Source organism: Bidens hawaiensis, unplaced genomic scaffold (assembly GCF_021521415.1).
Source record: "Bidens hawaiensis isolate Kalapana, Puna unplaced genomic scaffold, B.hawaiensis_p1.1 tig00009540_1, whole genome shotgun sequence".
NCBI classification, from domain to species: Eukaryota; Viridiplantae; Streptophyta; class Magnoliopsida; order Asterales; family Asteraceae; genus Bidens; species Bidens hawaiensis.
The window spans coordinates 346,174-371,651 of record NW_027491708.1 but is presented as its reverse complement, the minus strand read 5'-3'; the positions used below and the strand labels follow the sequence as shown (position 1 = coordinate 371,651).

At 39.6% G+C, this 25,478-nt stretch overlaps 3 non-coding genes across 3 annotated transcripts; all 3 read left to right on the top strand.

The window, feature by feature from the left end:
• The first annotated feature begins 7,042 nt into the window (after positions 1-7,042).
• On the top strand, positions 7,043-7,166 carry LOC143532690 (small nucleolar RNA snoR99). Its single transcript, XR_013135227.1, has one exon. It is a non-coding gene; the product is annotated as a small nucleolar RNA snoR99 (small nucleolar RNA).
• Positions 7,167-7,186: 20 nt separating this feature from the next.
• LOC143532688 (small nucleolar RNA SNORD14) lies at positions 7,187-7,314 on the top strand. Its single transcript, XR_013135226.1, has one exon. It is a non-coding gene; the product is annotated as a small nucleolar RNA SNORD14 (small nucleolar RNA).
• A 93-nt stretch (positions 7,315-7,407) lies between these two features.
• Positions 7,408-7,497, top strand: LOC143532686 (small nucleolar RNA SNOR75). The gene has a single exon (XR_013135224.1). It is a non-coding gene; the product is annotated as a small nucleolar RNA SNOR75 (small nucleolar RNA).
• The last annotated feature ends 17,981 nt before the right edge of the window (positions 7,498-25,478 follow it).

Below are 25,478 nucleotides of genomic sequence, written 5' to 3'. Positions count from 1 at the left end.
GATGTTTGCTACTGCACAAGAGGAAGGTTTTCCATGGTTTGCTGATTTCGCGAACTATCTTGCTGACGGATACCTCCCAAAGATGTCTTACCAGCAAAAGAAGAAATTCTTTGCTGACATCAAATTTTACCTTTGGGACGATCCATATCTTTTCCGCATTGGTGCTGATCAGCTTATTAGAAGGTGTGTAGATGTCAATGAAGGATGGCAAATTTTGAGCCAATGTCATGTGGGACTTACTGGAGGTCACCACGGTGTGAGTTCTACGGCAAAGAAAGTCTTTGATTCTGGTTTTTACTGGCCGTCTATCTTTAAGGATGCTCATTTGTTCGTTAAGAGTTGTGATCGTTGCCAGCGTGTCGGCAACATTTCTTCGCGAAACGAAATGCCCCAGAATGTCATTCAAGTTTGTGAGGTTTTTGATATTTGGGGTATTGATTTCATGGGACCGTTTCCATCTTCGCGTGGAAACAAATACATACTCGTGGCCGTCGATTACGTGACTAAGTGGGTTGAGGCCAAAGCTCTACCCACCAATGATGCCCGAGTGGTAGTCCGTTTTCTGAAAAGTCTATTTGCTCGTTTTGGAGTCCCGAAAGCCTTGATCAATGATCGAGGTACTCACTTTTGCAACTCGCAGATGGATAAGGCGTTGAAGCGTTATGGGGTCACCCATCGGCTTGCGACCGCCTACCACCCACAGACTAGTGGGCAAGTAGAAGTGAGTAATCGGGGAATCAAACGTATTCTCGAGAAAACGGTTAGTTCAAATCGTCGAGATTGGTCCGACAAATTAGAGGACGCTCTGTGGGCCTTCTGTACAGCCTACAAGACTCCAACTGGTTCCACACCATTTCGGATGATTTATGGGAAGGCTTGTCATCTTCCTGTTGAATTGGAACACCGCGCTTCATGGGCCCTTCAAAGGGTTAATCTTGATTTACCCGTCGCAGAGGGTAATCGTTTCCATCAATTACACGAATTAGAGGAGCTCCAGGATCACGCATATGCACAATCATTTCGGTATAAGGAGCATACGAAGGAACTGCATGACAGGAAATTGAAGGGTAATAAGCAGTTCAAGTGGGGGGATAAGGTTTTACTGTATAACTCACGGTTGAGGTTATTCCCGGGAAAGTTGAAATCCCGATGGTCGGGACCGTTCACGGTCACTGAGGTTTTCCCGTATGGCACGATTGAGATACAAGATCGAAGCGGGAGGTTTAAGGTGAACGGCCATAGATTGAAGCACTACATAGGAGAGCCGATAACTGATCAGACAGTCGAGGTGTTTTACCTTGACTCATTAACCGAGGAATAGGCGTGATGGATGCATCACTCGGGAGACAGCCCGAGTTGTAGAGTTTGTATTATGATTCTCTTTATTATCTGTTTTTATTTGTTTTATTTATATTTATAAAAACATAAAAATACAAAAAAAAAATATTTAATAAAAATCAAAAAAAAATTTAAAAAAATTCAAAAACACAAAAATATGTTTATTTCTTATGTTTTTGTTTTCTGTTTCGTACGCCGCTACATGCGAGCGAGTTTGAGTTTTTACAGGTATTATTATGCGCATGGTAGCTCTGATGGCGTTTTGGAACTGGTTCACCCGAGGTTGCGGCCGCGAATGAAATGCTATACGGTCGTTCGTTCGAGTCATACACAGCCGATGAAGAATCTGCATCTAAACCAGGGGAGTAACCCGTTCTCTATTTTTATTTCTGTTCTTTCAAGTTTTAATTTTATGCTTTACGTTTTATTTTTATTTTATTTCTTTTCCTTGTTTTCATCGAGGACAATTTCGTTCTAAGTGTGGGGATGGGAATTTATTTTACTTAGTTGTAGAAAAAAAATTTAAAAATAAAAAGTTTTCACTTGTTTTTTCGTTTTCGTATGTTGTTTAAGTTAAAAAAAATGTCCCTTGTTTTTAGCTTCTTTTGCATTAAAGTTGGAGATGATGATATTTATCGGAAATCGGTTTTTCAAACTACTAATAATATGAGATAAATAAAAGAAAACACACTTAACTTGGGATGTGTCGGTAGGCTCAGCCTTGAAAATGAAAGGGCAAATTTGATAAAACGGTTAAACGGAAATCTTTTGTGGGTAAAGCGTTTTGTCCGTGGAAAATAAGCAATGAAAGGTAGGGCCATACTCAAGCCTCAAATTTTGGTATGAAAAAGGGGAAATATCATGAGTTTTAAAAAATTTGAATACGTTATCATATGATGCTTGGGTAGGTTTAACGTTAGAGTATGCCGTGTAGCCTGTGATATAAATCTTAAACTGCTAGTTTAGTGTTTTACACCTCATTGGCGTATGGTTTTATAACCTTAAATCCTGTATTGATGGGATGCTTCAGGTCCGGAGACCATGGGTCTATATGCAATCTATTTATCTGGGTATTCACAATTTCTAAGTGAGGTTGTGGATATTTAAAATAAAGCCAAAGAGCAAACCCTTATAAGTCTATAAACATGATCACAAAAAGTACAAAAGTACAAATACACTACAGACTTGATCATCCACGCTGTTAGCCATGTGGGGTCCCCTTGCTCGCGTCTCATTACCATTAAGAAACGGACCACAAGGGACACGCTACATGTAAGCCCTACAGATGAAATTTTGCATACTCACCTATGGTGATGGATTTGGGGTATTGCTTGATAACGGGAGTATGTCATGTTGTGGGGAACACTAGCTATAAATTAAATGAACCTTAATCGTATCTAATGGCTGCTTGGTAGACTTTGATGCTTAAGCTTAGGTAGATAAACAATACCCTTGATCGTCTTAACTATTCATAAATATTGAGCAACAAAGTTTTAATTCTGCTAATTTTGAGGTTTAAGTCAAGTTGGGGTGGTCTGGTCCGGTAAAAGCAGAAAATAAGCGGGTCTTAATTGTGTAAACCACTAAGTAATGTCAGAATTTGCACCTATTTGTATCTATTTAGTGATCAGTCCGCTAGTTTCTTTGATCCCACTCGGTGTTCCTTTTCCATTTGCTTCCAATAGTTCGACCTATCCAGAAAAATTGTCGGCCTACGAATGTGGTTTCGATCCTTTCGGTGATGCCAGAAGTCGTTTTGATATACGATTTTATCTTGTTTCTATTTTATTTATTATCCCTGATCCGGAAGTCACCTTTTCCTTTCCTTGGGCAGTACCTCCCAACAAGATTGATCCCTTTGGATCTTTACCGCATAACGAAGTTTTAGATTCTCAGGTGTTTCATCAATTGCGAAAAAGTGTTCGCAACGATAGATCCATCCTTCAACATCGGTACCACTGAAACTAGGGAAATCGATCTTACCGAGCCTCATAGATCTGAAATTCGTCCGTTCCGTGTCGAACGATTGATTAACTCTGCTCGATGAGGCGTTGTTCAGATTAGTCTGTTGCGAGGTCATTGTTGTAATCGCAACAGTCAATTCCACTTGCTACTTCATCATCGCTTCCATCATAGATCTACAATTGCCTTGTCATGAGCCTTAAGTGTGGAATCAACTTCCTAATTCCGAGTCGACATAATCAACGGAACAAGCTCCGAGAACCGATAGCTTTGATACCACTGATACAATCCAAACGAGTAGAAGAGAATAAGCTAGGGGAGAAGAAGGAATTTTCTATTCAATTGAATAAAACGTGAATTACAGACTGAACGAAATATAACAACCAAACAAGACAAGTACATAACTGACCCTCTAACTATTGGCTAATACCAAACTAGTCCTTATTCTCTTAGTACTCAATTATTACACATCAAAATGAGACTCGACTGTATCCAAAATCTCCATTTGGATCCAAAACCCATACTCCTCAACACTGCGTCCTGATACGACCAATTAACCGAGTCAAAGGTTTTATCAAGTCCACCTTCAACAACAAACATTTTTTCTTGTAACTATTTACTCAAGAAATAACTTCTTTGACAAGTAATTCCATTTAAACTATTCCTACCTTTTATATAGACCGATTGCTCATCCCTCAAAATTACACATATGCCATTTTTCAACCCAATAGCAAGCAGCTTAGAAATTACCTTAGACATGCAACCAATCAGTTTAAACTCGAGGGTAACTTGGACCATTTTGGATGTTGTCTCAGCTTCATTTAAACTCGAGGGTAACTTGGACCATTTTGGGGCTTTGGACGTAGACGCAGGCAATGGTAAACCGTCATTGCTGGCGACTGTTTTAGGCCTTCTTTAGTTGCTGCCCGATTGTCCGGCGCTCGGTCCATTTGTTTTGTTCAATTAGCTATTGTCTGAACTGGAGGTCACGTCACTTCCATTGTAGTCGATCTCTGCTTTGATTTTGGGTAAATATGTTTGTTATTATTTTGGAAACGGGGTCCTATTCCAGCCACAATGAAAATTCCGAGCCTTATTAAAGACTACTATGCTCAACAGGATCATATTTAATACTTTCCTTATAAAGTACTTCTAACACCCATTATTTTGTTAACTGTCAGATTCTTATTTAGATTTTTGGTCATATTGCAGGTCACACTTACAGGTAGCATTATTGCATATTATACATTAATGGGTCAATATTGCAGCTTGCATTTGCAAAAGTAAGTGTTTTTTTGTAGTTATTGTTTTAGAATGGCAGTTTCTATTAATTAATGATGGTAAATTGTTTTAGTGTCAATATATGACATATTTTGTATAAAACTAATTGATATGCAATGCGGTGTTAGGGTTCAGATCGCCTGCGAAAGGGGTCGATTGGTGGTGGTTCGCAGGTGTAGGTAACAACTGTCGGCATTGATTCATGTACGTTATACAATACGCGCAAGCATGGGTTCTGAAACCTAGTTAACTATTAGATTTGAAAGAAAGTAGTGGGAACATTACAACACATCAGCACATGAACTTCAATGGGCATTTGAAAATGTTACTTTGGAAATATACTTGAGACGATATATTTTTTTGCCTTTGTACGTTGATTTTAAATAAATTTGTAACGGACGACTCAGTGAACTATTGTTAAGTTGTATGTATCTGTGACTTAGTAAACTATTTTTAAAATGTATTTTGCTTGGTTATAATGAAAGTTCATTTTATGATGCATTTTGATTGGTTATAATGAATGTTTGGTCATTCATAATAGTTGTCAAGAGCTCTGACTAAACACATTTATTTCATTCAGCTCAAAATGGGTTAGAGGGGTAGAATAGTCATTCTGTACAATCATTCAGAGGTCTAACCAAACAACACTTCCTGGTTCAGCACTTACTGGTTCAGAGTCTTTTAATCATTCAGACCTGTCACTGGTTCAGTACTTAATGACTCAGCACTTGCCAAACAGCCCCTTAGTCAAGTTGTAGTCACTAAACCTTATGGAGTCTTTCTTTTATGGTATAAGAGAGATGAATGTCGAGTTACAACCTTTATCCAAGTAATCGATATTCTCAAAAATCCTTTACGTACTCAAAGAAGTCGTTGCTTAACACATCCCAAAAAACTTAATAAACTTGGTATAACCCATGCTTTGTTGATGGTTAAAAAAATATAATTAGGACTAATGACCAAAATGACCTTTTTTACAAACAACATTCCCTTACTAACCCATAAACCAAAAATACCAAAATGGCACTTTCTAAACTGTTGGATCCTACATATTACTACGTATTAGAACTGACATTTGACTGATCTATCTGGCAGCCTTCCGTTTTTTAATTAACCACATCTAAACATGTATACACTTAAACGATCGGCTATTGATCTATTCCGTCGGGCTTCATATCTGTTATGTCGGACATCATATCTATTATGTCGAGCGCAATAGAATAATATTACATACGAAATTGAAGCCCGACATAATATATATGAAGGCTTGACAGAATAGATATGGAGCCCGACGGAATAGATCCATGACCGACCGTTTAATTATACGTGTTTAGATGTGATTGGTTCAAAGCGAAATGGTGTAAGATAGATTTGTTGGATACCGGTTCTAATTTGTTGATCCGACAATTAGAAAGTAGCCATTTTAGATACTTTTTATTTGGAAAGCTTGATCAAGGAATTTTGTGGTAAAATAAAAAAGCCAATTTTGATTATTATCCCATATAATTAACTATTTTGTTTTTGTTTTTTTCTTTTATTTTTTTAATTTACAGTGTAGTGTAAAAATGAAAAATAAAAACTAATTTATAGATATAATGGATGACCCTGGCTTGCCAGGGTTCGAGTCATGATCTCACCCGGTTTTATCGGTTTCTCGTTGTCGTGCCATTTGGCGGGCGTGGGGGTCGGGTTTTATCCGGTGAATCCCTCAATAAGTGGAACGCTAGAGGCTCCGTCCGTCCAGACTAGTGGCCGGCTCGGGCTACCTTTAGCCAATGGGGGCCGCGTACGAAGTGCCCGGTGTTACTTATGAGGTGTTTGGCTGAGCTTATATTTTTGCTTTTTGGAGGGGCAAAATGTCCAAAAAAACAAAAAAACAAAAAAACTTCAATTTGATGCTTTTAGGTGTCTTTGAAGGGGCGTTTTAAACATTTTGCCCCTCCATAAAACAAAAAGCAAAAAATAATAAGTTTAGCCAAACACCCTCTTAGTTGGTTGTTAAAAAAAGAAAAAAGAAAAACTAAACGGCGCCAGCATGAAGCTACGAAACCCTAATTCCCAAAACCCCGTCTATATAACACCATGACTTCTTAACGATTCTCATATCATCCTCATACAAACCCTAACAATTCTTCGTTTACGAGTAGCAGCTTTCTTTACCATGAGAATCAAGCCTTAGAAGAAATTATCTTCGATTAAATGGTTTTAATTTGTGTACTATGGGGGTAGTAATCTAATCTAATTTATTCGATATTGATGTTTTTTAAGGCTTGTTTCTCATGAACAATCGCAGTGGGCGCTTGATTGAGCTTTCGCCGGGCTTGAGAGCTCATGTTGCTCTTTCCTTCCTTCCTTCCTTGGATATCTGAGATCAGATCTACCTACTTTTATAATTTTTTTTAAAAATCAATTTTTTTTTATTTTGAATTGGGGATCGTGTGGCCCTTTTGCAAAATGTTAATTGCTTCAGGGATGGAATTATTGTTTATATCCCCTGAGATTTAATTCGATTCACCCTATCACTTTGTCAGCAACTTCATTAGCTTTTTTTGCTAAGTTGCTGATCATTAATGGGTGGAATATTTGATTTATATATATATATATTAGCTGATGATGATATCTTTTTAAGGCTTGTTTCTCAGAAACATTCGCAGTGGCCGACTAAGAGCTTTCGCCTTCGCCAGGCTTGAGAGCTTATGCTGCTTTTTGCTCCTTCCTTGGATGTCTGAAGTTCATTTGTTAGTTTATAATAATAATAATAATAATAATAATAATAATAATAATAATATGTTTTCTAAAACACAAATAACATTCAAAGTTATGGTATCTCGGTGATGATTTCACAGATGACGAGTCTGATTAATCCATTCTATTCAATTAGTCATGAAGACCAATCGAGGCATTTGTCTGAGAGATATCTTTTTTATTATTATTTCCATTTAATTATAATTTGTATGAACTTTTTATTTGGTTTTCTTGGATTTGTTTTATCTTCTGTTATATGCGTCATAAGCCAGCATGATTGAGTTTTTGTTTAATCTATATTTTTGCTCTGCATTTAATGTTTACAGGATTTTACATTTGAGAAACTGCCAAAGGTCAAGTTTATAAGACCATGTTTAGTCGTAAAGCGTCACGTGGCGTCTAGTCAGACTTATGGTTTTTTTACAAAAACATGATTTTTTGCATTTTTTTTTATTTTTTTACCAATTTCATATAAAGCAAGAAAGAAAAAGAAAAAAAAAATAGTTGGCATTTAACCAAACGCTTAGTAGGTATAAAATCCACATCCTCTAAACATGAGCAGCCCTTCGAACCCACGTCCTTATTATCCTCCTTCGGCATCGGAGAAGACATGTTTGATGGCGACGACGGAAGATCTGGAGCTTGTTCGAAGAATCTGGCATGTAATCGACTATGCGATGGGCGGATCTGGATTTTGTTCAATACTCACCAGTTGTTTGAAATTCGTGCCATTCAAGCGTTTTGTAGAAAACGCCGAAAAAAAAATACTCAAAACGCTGTAGGAGCGGTATGCCTCCGGCGCCCAAAACGCCGCGCAAAAAGCTCCATTACGGGTGGTCGAATTATTAAGATGACTTTAAAATACAAGCGGTTTGAATTGTGTAAGAATTAAACTCAAATACGAGAAGAATATTGTTTAAATAGTGTGTGAAGACAACTTAACTCAAATAAGGGAAGAATATTGTTTAATTAGTGTGTGAAGACAACTTGAAAAATGTTATAGAACTCTTTGTTTTAAGTTTTCCAATCATTTTTCTGATTTTCTCAACCGTTTTAACTGAGAAGTAGTACCTAGAAAACATGTACCATTTCTTTGGGAAGTATCATCACTGTTATTTTTTTACGTTGGTGATGTCATGTGGCCAAAAGCTGAGTTATATACTTGTATACAAATGCGTGTATGCTGAGATCTGTAGACATTAATACCTTACTGGAATCTTTAATGAGAAAGTGTTTAACCATATTATGTCCTACTTGGAGGAGAGAGAGAGTCTATATGAAGGAGAGAGAGATAAAATATGTTATCTTGTGAACTACTGTTCCAATTTACAAAACTCTCTTGATTTATTAGACTAGTTTTAGTGATCATATCAACTCAATCTTCTTCTCATCAACCCAAACTGAAGACCGCTAGTGCAACCCGTCTTTTAACATGGTGATATTTCATAACTGAGAAATATAATCTTCATACATTGATTTGATTTTATGATCAGAAAAAACTATGAAATTACTCCCTTTTCCAATGTTAATTAAGTGGCCTCCCTAACTAACCTTATATTATAAACAGTCTCTCTTTATACATGTTTTAATGGATTCTATGCCATTATTAGGATGCTTTTATACAAGTGTAGAAACATGAAATGAATCTGACCTGATCCATGACGATGTTCCCCGGTCTTCGAGATGAACGAACCACGTCTCGATCTTCTTCTCCGGTTAGCTTGAGATCTGCAATGGCTTTTGGGGGTGTGGAGGTGACTGCTAAGAAATCTCGAGGATCTCTTGTTTACAGACACAAAAATGGTTATGGTGGTGGCTCTTATTGAGAACAACAACAACCCTTAATAAAAAGGTGGAGACCTCCTTATATAGGGAGCCTCATGGCCACCATCATGGTACCCTAATGGGCCTAGCCCAGTTAGGGTTACCTCCACAAAACCCCCTCAGCCCAATAATATTGTATTAGTCCATATAATAAAATAAGCCAGACATAATAAATTAAGGTCGTAAGCCGGGTTTAGTACCATACCCCTACAAGCCCCCCAAGTCCAGTGTTGCTCCTAGGCGTGCAAGCGTTTAGGTGGAGCGCTGGACTTCATAAGGTGTGTTAGGATATGAGGCGGTTTTTTCCCCTTTCTTCGGCCTTGTCTTTATTTTCTTTGAGTTTTGAGAGGTTTTCTCCATGATGGTGACATGTTGTGATCATTATGATAATAATGGTGCACTGGCATGAATAAGATATAGCACGCATCATAACAATAGTGGTGCGGGGCCTGATAAAAGATAGAGTGCGCATCTCGATAATAATGTAATGCAACTTGAGCGCGAGGCAGCTTACGAGCTATAAAATAATGAAGCATGCGCGAGTTGCGGCTTATGAGCTATAATATGATAACGACTGGCCCACAAGGGCCTCTTCTACGCAGGATGACTATCCCAACTTGTTTTCAAAATAATAATGGAGGCACAAACAGCCAGATAATAATAATAATGTCATAGGTGCTTGTGCGACTCGTAGCCGAACCTGCAAAACATATCAACTAAAAGTGGATGTATTACAAGGTTCCCATCATCGGGCAAATTATGAGGTGTGCCCAACCTACGTTGGCGCGTGGCCGTTTGGGATATTATTAGGCTCCCGACCCTTATGTTTGGCGCGTGGCCGTTTGGGATATTATTAGGCTCCCGACCTTTAAGTCTGGCGCGTGGCCTATGGGTTTATGAGGATTCCCAACCTTTAAGTTTGGCGCGTGGCCTATGGGTTTATGAGGATTCCCAACCTTTAAGTTTGGCGCGTGTCCTATGGGTTTATGAGGATTCCCAACCTTTAAGTTTGGCGCGTGGCCTATGGGTTTATGAGGATTCCCAACCTTTAAGTTTGGCGTGTGGCCTATGGGTTTATGAGGATTCCCAACCTTTAAGTTTGGCGCGTGGCCTATGGGTTTATGAGGATTCCCAACCTTTAAGTTTGGCGCGTAGCCATATATTTTGCATTAATATAAGCACTTTTTGTGTCATTTCATGCAAATCCTATATACTCATACATCAAGAAAACACCTTCATTCATCATACGAAAGACATCCAGATTGCTTCTTCAGTCCCCGATGGTAGTGAATTTCATCCATGCGGAAGCGTGACGAGCCCCGGTAGTAACCCGCAAAAGTTGTTTACGGACGCGGAATGGCGCGAATCAACCCGCTATGGAACTCTCTTGATCTGCGGGAGCCAGAAATGACCCGCGATACATCCATGATGGCTGAAGTTAACTTGTGGGAGTGTGCATGCGGCTTTTTATGGTTGCTAGTTGATCCTCGTGAGTGCCCAGATGACACGCCGTTAGTGTTTCATGGTGGCAGTGTCGGGGCTGGAATATCTGAGCGCTTATGTCACCCGCGGGAGCGGCTGTCACGTCTTGCAGTCCGCGTATATGACCTGCCACGGACGGCTTTTAGCACGTCTACTCACATGTGGCTGGTGGAGTTGGTCTACTAGAGGGAGTATGGAGCACGCATAATGCCTGCGGGAGGCGGAATCGACCCGCCCTAGTTTTACTCGGAGCTTTCATGTGGTCTGCGGAAGCCATAGTGGTAGAATTCATTCGCCGGAAGTTTTGCACGTAGCTCGAGGGAGCCCGAGGCGGTCCACCAGATGCTTTGGATTACCGTGATTGTTGGTGAATATTGTTGATCTATCAGAGCTTGCATGCGAAACGAGAGGGTCCCGCTATGAGTAACACGCCATCAATAACTTAACCTGCCGGAGTCCGAGGTTAACTTCTCTTCCCGCAGGTGTTGATGGCATTGTCAACCTGCAGGTGTTGATACGCGGATCGCGGTTATAAGCGAGTTTTTCCTTCGCGCGTGTATAAACTCTTGGACATTTTATACTTTGTAAAATTTGCTTTTTATCAAGCGCGGTGTAGACAAGCGGACTCCGTGGATCTAACAAGTTAGAGGCGCGGCTCCTCGGCGGAGGTGGTGGGTGATCCTTAACGGTGTGCATGCATGGAAGCGGAGACTTGATCTCCGATGGCGCGCATGCATGGTAGCGGAATCTTGATCCTTGGTAGTGCGCATGCATAGCGGCGGAGTGGTGACTCGTGGGCGCACATGCATGGTGGCGAAGTCTTGATCTTCGGCACTGCGCATGCATGGAAGCGGAGACTTGATATCCGGTGGCGCGCATACATGGAAGCGGAGACTTGATCTCCGGTGGCGCGCATGCATGGTAGCATAATCTTGATCCTCCGCAACGCCCTTCCATGGCGGCGGAGTGGTGACTTGCGGGCGCGCATGCACGGCGGCGAAGTCTTCTACACAAAACCAAAGGCACGACCCACATGGTGGTTTCCGCGGGCGCTCATGCATGGCGGCGGAGTGAGGCTGCAGAGTGAGGATCCGCGGGCGCGCGTGCATGGCGGCGAAAAGATGATCCGAGGTCGCATATGCATGGCGGCGGAGTGGTGATCCGTGGGTGCGCATGCACAGCGGCAGAAAGTTGGGTGCGCATGCATGTCGGGAGTTGAGCGTGCATGCATGGCGGAGAGTTGAGCGCGCATGCATGGCGGGGAGTTGAGCCCGCATGCATGGCGGAGAGTTGTATTTTCTTGCTTGCCTTCGACTGTGGAGGCGGCCTAGTATTTATAGTATTAGGGTTTCCAAAGATTGGGCTCAGACCCAATTAGGGCCTTTTTGGCCTCCTCCTACTGCTTCGCGCCACGTGTACTTAGGACACCTGGTGCTTTTTCATTGATTATTCTCTTACCAAGGTATTTCACCTGACCCATGTGCCATCACGTGGTGGCACATGGGCTTTGCTGAGTTGTCCACCCTTCAATGGCAGCTGTCAACATCAGCACATTCTTTATTCCTTAAAAGATACCTTCTGGAAGGTTGTCAGATGAGTACAATCATGGTTGTCCTTATCCTGATTTGGATAAGGACGGGGTTGGTTGTGTGCGTATGTGATATGCGCCACGCGCAGATGTTTCATGCGCAGATGTGATATGCGTGAGCATATGTGATGCGTGAGCATATGTGATATGCGTGAGCATATGTGATGCGTGAGCATATGTGATATGCGTGAGCATATGTGATGCATGAGCATATGTGATATGCGCCACGCGCAGATGTGGTGATATGCGTGAGCATATGTGACGTGAGCACATGTGATGCGTGAGCATATGTGATATGCGTGAGCATATGTGATGCGTGAGCATATGTGATATGCGTGAGCATATGTGATATGCGCCACGCGCAGATGTGGTGATATGCGTGAGCATATGTGATATGCGCCACGCGCAGATGTTTCATGCGCTTGCGCATAGGTTTTGGCTTTGTGTCTTCATGACATCTTAATTTCAAGCCTCTTGTCTATATCTTGTGGGTTGACCCGCCCCGCTCGATGTTAAGGCGGGTGCATACCCCTTCAAGACCCCCCAGTCTAATGTGTCTTGTCTCGCGCGGGCGAGGTAAGATAGATATTAGACTTAATAGTTTGCTTTTTCAATAGGGCTTGTTTTTTCTTTTTCTTTTCTTGTACGCGCGTTGCACGAAATTCCATCCCTTTGGTTAAAACGAATCGTCAATGCACGTGGTTAGTTGGCGTTAACATGCATCAGAGATGGAGACGTTATGTGTCAGACCTTTCGTGTGCTCGAGGTGCTACAAGCTTGACCCTCAGCAGTGCGCCGCATGGCAGGGGAATCTTGATCCTCGGCGGTGCACATGCATGACTGCAAAGTCTTGATCCTCAGCAGTGCGGATGCATGGCGGTTGATCCGCGGGCGCATGCGTGGTGGCGGAATCGTGATCCGCGAGTGCGCCTGCATGACGGCGGGATGTTGATCCGCGGTCACGTATGCATGGCGGCTGAAAGTTGAGCGCGCATGCATGGCGGAGAGTTGAGTGCGCATGCATGGCGAAGATTTGAGCGCGCAGATAGCCGCGCTTGCTGACCAGCCCGATCTTGGCGCTTTAAAGAAATTACTTGATGAATGTGAAGGGACTGGTTGCAATGATGATGGCGCGGGCAACGCTACCTCTGCCAGCGGATCTGGCGTGGCCAAAGGACCTACTCCTGACGCCATTGAAACTTGAACAAAGTTGTAAGGAAATTATTTTTACTTAATCCTTAACAGTTGTCATATTTCAAGTTATTTTGCGATATTCTGAATATGCCGACACGTGCCTTGGCATTTCATTATTCCTATTTTGCGCGACGTTATCGTGCATTTATTATAGGGAATTATGAATGAGTTTTTTAGCCTTTACGTGTCAGTATGTGTTACTCTGCCTATATCCATTATAATCTCATGCGAGGCCCCGACCTGAGACCTTAACAACTATGCTTTGGCATGTGCTTTGCCTTAGTTGTGCTTAGGTATTTTTATGGTCCAGCTGCGCAATACGTAGGATGGATGCTGAGTAATTTGAGCTAAGGCTCATATTATTGAGCTAAGGCCCTGACGTTTTAGAGTTAAAACTCGTCAACGCGTCTGAGCTTGAAGCTCGCGCATGTATGTTTTACTTCGTTTTATTTTTAGTTTGATGTCAATACAATGTTGTCATATTGCTCAAAATTAATAAAGGGAAGTGTGAAACATGTATGCAAAAGGTAATAGAAACGCATATTAGTTTGGTGCGGTTAGTCATGGATTTGCGGGAGAACTCAAGTGATCTGCCATTTATCACTTAGCGCGCATGCGGCCCGCTATGGCGTGAATCGCCGGAACGCGCATGCGGCTAGTCATGGATTTGCGGAACTCAACCGGTCCACCATTTATCGCTTAGCGCGCAGCGGCCCGCTATGGCGTGAATCGCCGGAACGCGCATGCGGCTAGTCACGAATTTGCGGACCTCAAGTGATCCGCCATTTATCGCTTAGCGCGCAGCGGCCCGCTATGGCGTGAATCGCCGGAACGCGCATGCGGCTCGCTGTGGCGGAGAGTAATCGCCGGGAGCGCGCATGCAACCCGCTGTGGCAGAGAGTAATCGCTGGGAGCACGCATGCAACCCGCTGTGGTGGAGAGTTGAGCGCGCATGCATGGCGGAGAGTCTTCATCTGCGGGGACGCATGCATGGAAGCGGAAACTTGACCTCCGGTGACGCGCATGCGTGATAGCAGAATCTTGATCCTCCGCAGCGCCCTTGCATGGCGGCGAAGCGGTGATTCGTGGGCGTGCATGCACGGTGTCGGGAGTGTTGTTCGCTGGAGCGCACGTGATGACGGAGTACTGATCTGCGATGGCGCACGCGCGGCCATCACATTTTTCCGTGATGGCGATGGCGCAGTACATGATGTCTCTTCCATTTTGAGGATGAGAGAAAGTTAGATCTGTGATTTTAAACCTAAAATCCAGATCTATAACCTAGATCTAGATCTTTTTCAGCTTCATTTTTGCACAGAGCTGGAAGCATCTTTTAGATCTATGGATCTTTTTGAGCTTTAATAGAACAAATTTTGAAGCATCTTCCTGTAAACTTCCAGATCTGGATTTTTCTTGGGAGAAAGAAAATCACAGATTTGGAATAATGGATGAACAGATCTGAGAACCGAGACGAAAATCGAAGGGTAGCTCGTTGCAGTCCCACAGATGGCGCCAATGTAGAAACATGAAATGAATCTGACCTGATCCATGACGATGTTCCCCTGTCTTCGAGATGAACGAACCACGTCTCGATCTTCTTCTCTGGTCAGCTTGAGATCTGCAATGGCTTTTGGGGGTGTGGAGGTGACTGCTAAGAAATCTCGAGGATCTCTTGTTTACAGACACAAAAATGGTTATGGTGGTGGCTCTTATTGAGAACAACAACAACAACCCTTAATAAGGAGGTGGAGACCTCCTTATATAGGGAGCCTCATGGCCACCATCATGGTACCCTAATGGGCCTAGCCCAGTTAGGGTTACCTCCACAAAACCCCCTCAGCCCAATAATATTGTATTAGTCCATATAATAAAATAAGCCAGACATAATAAATTAAGGTCGTAAGCCGGGTTTAGTACCATACCCCTACAACAAGCAAATACAGATTTCTATTACACGCAAAAGTTTGAGTATCTCATAAAAATATATTTGATATCCATTAGTTACATGTCTATTAACACAAATGTGTGACAAAAACAGGTCGCTTATCGGCTTAAGTGCAAACCTTTGAGGGACCAAAAACTAAAGATGTTAAACTAAAGTTAAGTAGCTAAAAAGTTAAGATGTGAAACTTTAAAAGTTTTCTTTTATATATATCGTTAGGCAAACAATGATTTAAACTTTAACCAAAATTAATGGTTTTGAAAATGACCAATTAAATTAATGTGACTAGAAATATTTCTAGTTCATGAATGATGCTACATGTTATCCTTAAACCCATAACTAATCATCTTTAGTCACTAAACTATAATTAAAACAACCAAGTGTTAAATGAAGAATCAACATCAAAGGTTTAAGATGATGTAATTATAAGTCCAATTCAATGATGATAATTTTTAAAGTGAAGAAAGGTAGTTTTATGAATATGGGAAATGTTTATAAAGTTAGTTAAATAAAATTGTTTAAATAATTATTATTTGAAAATCAATTAATACTTGAAAAAGTCATTTTACTTAGAAAATGGCTCACTATTTTTGAGATTTAACCTCGATAAAAATGATTCAAGTCAAATGAAAGAATGAAATTGCTAGTGATTTTGGTTGTATAAACTAAAAAGGTAGTTAACCAGCCGTAGTGGGTGATTAGGGCGAGAACCCCCCCCCCCCCCCCCCCCCCAAATGTGGGGCGATAGGGGGGCCTTTTGTCGCCGTTTGATTGAGAAAAATAATAATAAATTAATAATGATCAAATTTAAAAAAAACAATTTAATTTAAACAATATATATATTTAAACAATACATACACCCTTCTTCTTCAAACCGATATCCATTTCATACATACACATAACCAAATTCTTCAAAAATACAACAAAATGAATCCTACAAAACAACCCGACCAACCGAAACACATATCCCTTCTTTCGAAACCCATGCCGTGGAACTCACCGCTACCATGAGAGAAACCAACAAACAACACGAAAAGATTGCCGCTATGTTGAAATTGCGGTAAATGAGTAAAGAATACGAATCCCTCAAAGCGACCAGGTTACACGAAGAGGCCGCATTATTACAACGACGACGAATTAAAAATATGCGCGAATATTATAGATATTAGTTTTTTGTTTAATGTTTCTTTTTTAATTTTAATGTGTTTTTATTTAATTATTTAATTTAATGGGTTTTTATTTAATAAAAAATGTCGACGTGACACTGGAGGGGCTATAACACCATAACACCCCAAAAATAAATTTCTACTATTTGCTGATTGGGCGACACGTGTCGCAATTCGCCCAATTCGTAGCCCCTCCACTACATATAGTCTAAGGCAAGCTGTAGTGGGACGATGAATTGGGCGAGAAGGGGCGAGGAAATGCAGGAACACCCCCCCTGGCGATATTGGGGAGAAAAGGGGCGGAGGCGTGGTGTTATTGTCGCCGGATTAAAGAAAATAATAATAATATAATATTCTTTATGACCGTTGTGTGACATTCGTCGAATTTGAGTCTTGAGTTGTATTAGTTTTGTAAACTTTTATTTTTGTAAAACCGACTCAACATTTCTCAGAACCTTATTTGATTATCATATAATATAGTTATGTACCTCGATCCTAAATAAATCGGTGTTTGCCATAATATAGTGTCGTTAAGAAGAACAGAAGGGGTCCAAACTGATTTTCGTAAAGTTACTATTGGTTTTACAACATTTAAACTCGTTTTAAACATTGATTGAAACTTGAGGGGCTATTATGAAAATATGCTTACATATAAACCCAAACAAAACCTAACCCTAATACATATTATTCAAACCACCAGCCGCCCCCTTGTTTCCTCCCTATTCCGGCGCCGATTTCCGGCCGCCGCCGCTGCCACCATCTCCGGCTACCATCTCCAACACACACACACAACACAGCCGCCCCTCCACTCGCCCCTTACCGTTTCCGGCAGCCGCGACTTTCTGGAGAGAGGCCGGCGACGGTGATTCCGGCGAGCAGCCCACATCCCTCGTTTTTCCGGCGAGCACACCATCACCAAACTCCTATTTATCCTCTCCTCGTTCTCCGGTAACCCGGCACCCAAAAACCCCCTGTCCTCCCCTCTCTATCCGCTTTTCCGGTGACCGGAAAACCGGCCACCGGTGTACCGCCACGCACTGCCTCAGCTCTCTCCGTCTCTACTCTCTCTCTCGGCTCAGTCTATCTCTCTTCTCTCTCTCTCTCTCTCTCTATCTCGCTATCTCTTTCGTCTCTCTCACTCTCTCTCTATGGCACTCTCTCAGCCGCCTCTCTCTCTCTCTATGACAGTTTCGACTCGCGAACCTATAATAGGTAAATATAATTTAGGTTTTGGTATTGTTAGTTTTCGTATAGAGATTGTCGGATTTAAACCGTTAATAATTGGTTATATAATCTGAAACGGTTTGGATTGGGTATGAAGTTGTTTTGAATTGGGAAATGATTAACACCCGGGAAATGGATATGTTATTTTTTTATGGGTTTAAAATAACATTTTGTTATTTTGGTTCAGTCGGTTTGTACATAAGTTGTTGAACTAGAGGTCACGGGTTTGCATCTCATCCGATCGGTTTTGGTTTTTGTTTCTTTTTATACTTAACAAATTTATTAATATTACTAGTATTAACATCAATACATAAAAAATATTATTAGTATTATTACATATAACTTACTAGTATATTTATTAATTGATAATATTATTATTTTTATCATTATTATTATAAATATTAAAGTTGGTATTAATATTATTAAAGATCATATTATTACTATCTATTAAAAATCATATTCCTATCATTTATTTATTAACAATAATATTATTATATTTATTTGTGAACTCGTATAGAACTCAAACCGACATCGAGGATGGTATCATTATTTACTATCAATATTATTTATTATTATTATTATTTTTTAGCAACAACATTTTAATTAATACTAAGATCTTTATTCTATAACTATTATTATTAGTATTATACTATATTAGTATTATTAATAATAATTATTGTTATTATTATTATCATCTTTATTTTATATATATAACCTATCTTTTTAGAATTATTATTATCATTACTACCTGTTATCATTAATAATATCATTAAAAGCTTTACTTTAATAAAACCGAACCCTTGATTTAAAACTCGTCTTGTCTCTTTTAATATTGGTTTAGCTATTTAAAAGCACAAAAAGATAATATTATTTTATTTTAATTATCAATTAAGTACGAGTCGTTAATCGTTAACAAATTAACCGGTAACCCGACTAACAACCGAACCTTCTCGTTTAATGTTTTCCAATATAGTTCCATCATGGTTTCAAGTTCATTAATATATTACATTATTTATTTTTAGCTAAGGTGTTTATCGTTTCAAGTCGGATTCGTTCGTTTTGTTCACAAGCTTTCTATATGTCCATCATTAATTAGTTCTCAAATTCATCAATCGAGGTGAGTATCTTCATACCCCTTTTTCCATCTTTCGTTTTGGGGTGACATTTCATACTTATCAAACTAAATGCTTTATTTACTTGAATCTTAAACCCACAAACGTGATTGTATACTTTACTTAATTACTTGCTTGATTTGGTGTTCTATGCTTATATGCCTATGTGTTTATCGCTTTCGGTTGGTTGAATCTATAAATCCTAGACTACTTGGCATCCCCTTATAGCAAGGTGTCGTTAACGTAATTCAATTAACGATAATCTATTAAATCCTAGACTACTTGGCAACCCCTTGTAGCTAGGTGGCGCTAACGTAATTTTATTAGCGATTGTCAATTTATCCAAGTTTATAGCTTTTATTTATTGTTTTGTATACAAGTTTTGTGACTTTTTATTACTATATATTTATATGCTAAATCTTATGAATTGCTCACCAACCTTTGTGTTGACAAACTTTATTTTATGAAATGTTACAGGTTTGACTTTTGTTGACTCGAGGACTTGATGAGAAACGTTACCAAGACTATTAGGGTATTAGTAAAACGAACAATATAAATGTTACTTGTATTAAATTTGTTTGTGTGAACGAGAGGTGTTGATTATTGATTTATGAAATAAATGAGTTGATTAAATATTGTCACTTTAAATAGTGTCTTGTGTATTTGTCCAATCACGCTGGATAACGGTTAGATTAAAAAAAATAAAAACTTAATATAAATATCAAACAATTAAATCATTTTCACCATATCATACACAAACTCAAACATAAAAATACCAATCATTTTCATCATTTCATACTTCTTCAAACAAAATGGGTTCCCCGGATTCCACGAATTCTTCCGAGATTTGGGATCAAGTAATCCAGGAGAGTCAAAGAATTCATCAGATTCATCGACGAGTGGCGGAAGAGCATTTAGAGGTCACGAACGCGGTTCGGGTCGTCGCCAATAACATAGTGTCCGGCTCTACTAGCTATTCGACACCACGTAGACGGTCATATATCCTTCGGGATTGTAAGCAAGCGAATGATCGTTTGATGAAGGACTACTTCAACGACACACCTACATATAACCACGCTATGTTTCGACGTCGTTTTCGGATCTCTAAGCGTTTATTTTTGCGCATCGTTGGAGATATGGAGCGGGAGTATGAGTATTCTCAACAGAAACCCGACGCAAGAGAATATTTAGGATTCTCCGCCATCGAAAAGTGTACTTCGGCTCTACGCATCCTCGCATACGGCAACACGACCAACATCAACGACGAGTATTTAAAGATGGCTGAAAAAACGACGAGAGATGCGTTGGAGAATTTTTGCATCGGTAAAATTTAAATTGTTTGTATTAATTATTGTTTTTAATATAAATATTTTTTAATAATTTATTTGTATATGAATAATACAATTATACTCTCGTCGTTATCTGAGGATACCAACTTCAAACGACCTGCCTCACATATACGATGTACACGAAAGCAAACATTCTTTTCCAGGCATTATCTTGAGTATAGATTGCATGCACTGGGAGTGGGCCAACTGTCCAACCGCATGGCGAGGTCAATACACTCGTGGTGACCATGGAGTGCCAACGGTTAGTCTTCAAGCCATTTCTTTTCTTTTGTTACATAAATACACGACCTCGGATTTGGTCAACCTACTTCGGCTCAGTCGGGTCCAACAACGACATAAACGTTCTCAACGAGTCACCCGTGCTAGAGTATTACATCAGCCGTAACATACCGGTCTTACCATTTTATGCCAATGATACCTTCTATCGTCACTGATACTATTTGGAGATGAGACATATCCAGAGTACTCGATCATCGTCAAAACGTTTCAAGACCCGATCGAAGAAAAAAGAGAATACTTTAAGAAGAAGCAAGAGTCCGCGCGAAAGGATATTAAGAGGTGTTTCGGGTTTCTGAAAAAACGTTGGCATTATGTGAAAAACCCATGTCACGTATGGACGATGGCAAAAATGAGCGATGCCATGTATACGTGTATCATATTGCATAATATGATTTTAGAAGACGAGAGAAAAGCAATATGTCAACACTATATACCAGGAAGCGTTCCAGAACAGTTCTCTGCACCAACCCAAGACCAACGAACGTATAACATTCACCAGCTCACATCAAGTGATATACATAACCAACTGAAGGCGGATTTGGTTCAACACGTGTGGGATAATCATCCCGTTGAGGTCGAAGATGAGGTTGAATACGAAGAGGAGGACGAAGACGAGGAGGAGGACGAGGACGAAGATGAGACGAAGACGAGGACAAGGACGAAGACGAATAGATTAGTTTTTTTATTTGTATTTTTATATGTATTTTGTTGTGGTGTGTTTTTTTTATTATAATTTATTTTTATTATTGGTGTGTTTTTTTTAGTTTTATGTATTTTTTTGTATTTCTTTTTAATTTTAATGTATTTTTATTTAATTATTTAAATAAATTGGGTTTTATCTGTTTAGTTTAATTATAAAAAGAAAATAATAAAAAAAGATACTGTGGGCCCAATTTGTAGTCCATACACCATTACTCCCCCAAAAAAACAAAAATTCTCACCCTTTACTGACTGGAAGCCACGTGTCACAATTCGCCCCATTTGTAGCGCATCCACTACGCATAGGCTAACAGAACTGGTTATAATGTCAAAGTCAAAGGATGATGAAAAGGACATTTCGTAAATGTGAAGGACCTTTGTATTAGGCAAAAATGGAGAGAGAGTTGACGATGAGGTGGGGAGGTAACGGGTGACACGTCTCGAGATTGAAGATGAGATGCTAGTTTTATATATTTTTCTCCATTATTAAAAAAGAGTTGTTCAATGGTGGTCTGAAAATAATTTTCAACTAGATTTTAACAAAGGATAAAAGCAGTGAGAGAGTCAGATTTATTTTTAAATGGGCACAACCTTATGTATTTAATGTAAAGGCTGACGTGATGTAATATTCGAATCAATCAAGAGTCAATTGATGAAGACCATTCATCGGAGAATATGAAGTCAATAGGAGCTTTAGAAGACAGAACTGATTGATAAAATGGTAACTTATGGCTCTCGTGTATATACAAAAGTTACAACTATTATTTTAATTTGAAACGTAAGAAATAAAAGAAGATAATGAGCGGATTTCATATGTCCCGTTGCTTGACGTCCCTTTAAAAAGGAAAGTTTGGAACTTTAATCCTTGATGACAAAAAAAAATTTGATTTGAAATTTTTTATCACAACATAAACAGGAGATGGAAACAATATTTTAGAAATGATGGGAACATAAAAAAACATGTTTTGATATTAGTGGCATGGTTCGTGGATGGATAATGAGAGAACCAATATGAATAATGGTAACTTGGTAAGTGATGAACCATCTTACATGCATGAAGAGCAGGGACGTCTTTGAGATTTCAAGTGCCCAAGACGCAAATAAATTATGGGCCCTATATATATATTTTTTTCAAAAGATTGATAATAATCGTATAAAGAAAAACAAAACAAAGTTATCGTAGCAATTACGTACACAAATAAAAAAGGATTAGTGAAACAAAACAAAGTTAAACCAATCAAGACACCTTCCGTAAGTGAATATCCATGGATGACAAACAAAATACATTTATAAACTGGTTGATTGCTAAATTGCTTCTGGATCTAACGATAAACCTATTTCAATTACCATGCTCTACATTACATACTTTCTGTATTATATTTATGTAAATGAAAGAAAAAAAAAGAAAAATGAAAAGCCAACATGGAAACAAGAGAGACTGAGAAAAAGTGAAAAGTACAAAAATACATGTAATAAAATATTGATTTTTTTTTATCATCCTCTTCAAACCATACTGGCTACCCTATGCAACCATGCCCACCGGAAAACTTTCCGGCATTTAGTTTTCTTTGTTGTGTCCTTTTTTCCTTCTCATTTTCTCATTATTTCATAAGCCATTGGCCCAAATTACACTAGTTAATGTTTAAACTAACTGATATATATTAAAAAGAATTAAAAAATTTGTGCCCACTGCCGGAAACCGTGCCCTAAACGGTCGCCGAGCCCAGTATTGGGTCTAGGCCGGCCCTGACAAAGAGACAAAGCATTCAGGTCACTTACTGTTAAACGTGCACAACACCAAATCAGATTGAAGGCTTCTAATATCTCGGATAATATTTAATATAATAATTAGTTTATTATTATAAGATAAGTTAGTCTTATTTTATTTAATAATATTTGTTTTTGACTCAAATTCTGTATTTGAGTTAGTGTAGGATTGGAACCATGAGTTTATATATACCCTAGGTTCAACGTGTTAGTTAATTATTAAGTTTTTTCGTTTGCCGTTTTCTTAATAAAAGAGTCGATCGTGTGTTGATCAAATCTCGTGTTCATGTTCTTGATTCACCTGCCTAAAAGTTTAACAAGTGGTATCAGAGCCTAGGATCGTACAGGGAAGCGGTTTGAAGATTGGGGCAGCCTCCACCGGCGGGTGTGTCCGTCGGTGGAGGGCATGCGTGAAAGATTGGCTTCTGTCGCAGCCATAAGCTTAACAGCAGTAGACGAGACCGGTGTGGTGTTTCGTTCGACCGTTGTCATGTCATGCGAGAGTTACGTTTTGGACTACAGGAGTGTTCGTACGTTCGTGGCTGTTAACGAAGAAATACAGAGGTAGTTAATCTTGGTTGGCTAATGGATCATATCAAGAAGTATATCATGAAGCAATAGGCCAATAGATAGATGAGTACATAAGAGGATTCATGCATGTGTTGGTTTATTATTTTGGTTTAATAATAAAAAAAGGTAGCTTGCAGGCACAAAGTTTTATTTGATTTTCTTTCTGTCCGATTGAAAGAAAAAGAGAATAATTGCAACTTTGTGTTCTCTTATTTTTTTGGTAATGGAACCGATCGTGGAAAGTTTATGATCAAACAAAGGTGTGTCCTGGTTTGAGGTGAGTAAGTTTCCCATTGAAGGTGTGTCCGGGGTTCCGATCGTGAATGAGTTGCTACCTGTTTGTCGGGTTAGTGGTTGGATCGATCGAAGTCGAAGGAAACAAGGATAGGCTATTTTAGTACGTTTAAAACAGAGAAACCGATAGAGGGAAGGTGTGTCCAGGATTAGAGTGCAATACGTCTCTGATTGAAGGTGTATGTGTTCCAATCGCAGTATCAATTCGATTAAATGTTATGCCGAGAACTTGTTGAAGTGAACCAAGAATAGTAACAGCCTTTGACCGGGAAAGAAAACATAGGACGTAATCATGGTCGAAAAGTTTGATGATGAGATTTTTTTTATTGATCGATTTATGGTGACGTTTGTTCCAATTGAATGCATATATATGATGGGGATAAACTATTCAACTATTTGGTGAATTGGCTTCAAGTGAACATGGGCTGCATGAATCGCTGCACGCCTAAGTGAACAAAGTGTTTCCTTCTACTTCGAATATAGAAGAAGCAACTGGTTCAGTTTGAAGTTGTTTTCCGCATGACGTTAGCCGTTTCATAGCGGTTCAGTGGCGAACCGGTGAATGTTGTCTATGGGTGTTAATAGTGGTTAAAAGGTGGTTCGGGTCCACCGATATAACGGAGTGCAACGAGGTTGTGTGTCAACTTTGTTTTGGTGTTCGTCACGTTGAAGGTTTCAGTGATGATGTGCCATCACCGTGTGTCGGGATTGTTAAATATCCGTGTGTCGAGCAATGATGTTGTGCCATGATCGTGCGTCGGTATGGTTAAATCTCCGTGTGTCGTGATGATAATATTTCTGTGTGTCGGGGTAGTTTAGTGGTTTGGATCGATGACCCAACAGTCCGAGTGGTGGGGTCATCGGGTTGTCTAAACGAGACAACATCAGATGTTTGAGTCAGGTTTTGGGACCAAATTGTAACGTACATGGCAACAACAGTTCAGGTTGTTGACAACAACGAGGGATGAGTTACAGAGCTAGAACCGGTGGCTAAAATGGTCAAATAGTTATGGTTTTGGGGCTGTTAAAATAGAAGACAGTGGGCTGGTTTGTACGAACAGTGGGTTCTTAAGAGACCACCGAAGATGACCTAGGCATGTGATAAGAATGTTTGGAGGTGAGTTGAATATGTCCTTAATCGTATGTGGATTAGAAAGTAAACGACCGAGACACAACTCGTGTGAAGGCGTGTGACGAGTTCAAGAATCAAGTCCAAAGAGATACAAGTGTTGCGTGCCGTGAAAGACCTTAAAGGAACAAGTATGAATCTAGAGGGAGTGTTGGAATTCAACATTTGAGCTGATGTCGGAAGACGTGACATGTTGTGTTGAGTCGCAGGTTATTTTGAGTCGAGCTGCTTCGTGTGTGTCACGGTTAGAAAAAGTTTGGTGTTGAGATGGAGTGTTAAACGTGTACAACAACAAATCAGATTGAAGGCTCCTAATATCTCGGAGAATATTTAATATAATAATTAGTTTATTATTATAAGATAAGTTAGTCTTATTTTATTTAATAATATTTGTTTTGACTCAAATTCTGTATTTGAGTTAGTGCAGGATTGGAACCGTGGGTTTATATATACCCTAGGTTCAATGTGTTAGTTAATTATTAAGTTTTTTCGTTTGTCGTTTTCTTAATAAAAGAGTCGATCATGTGTTGATC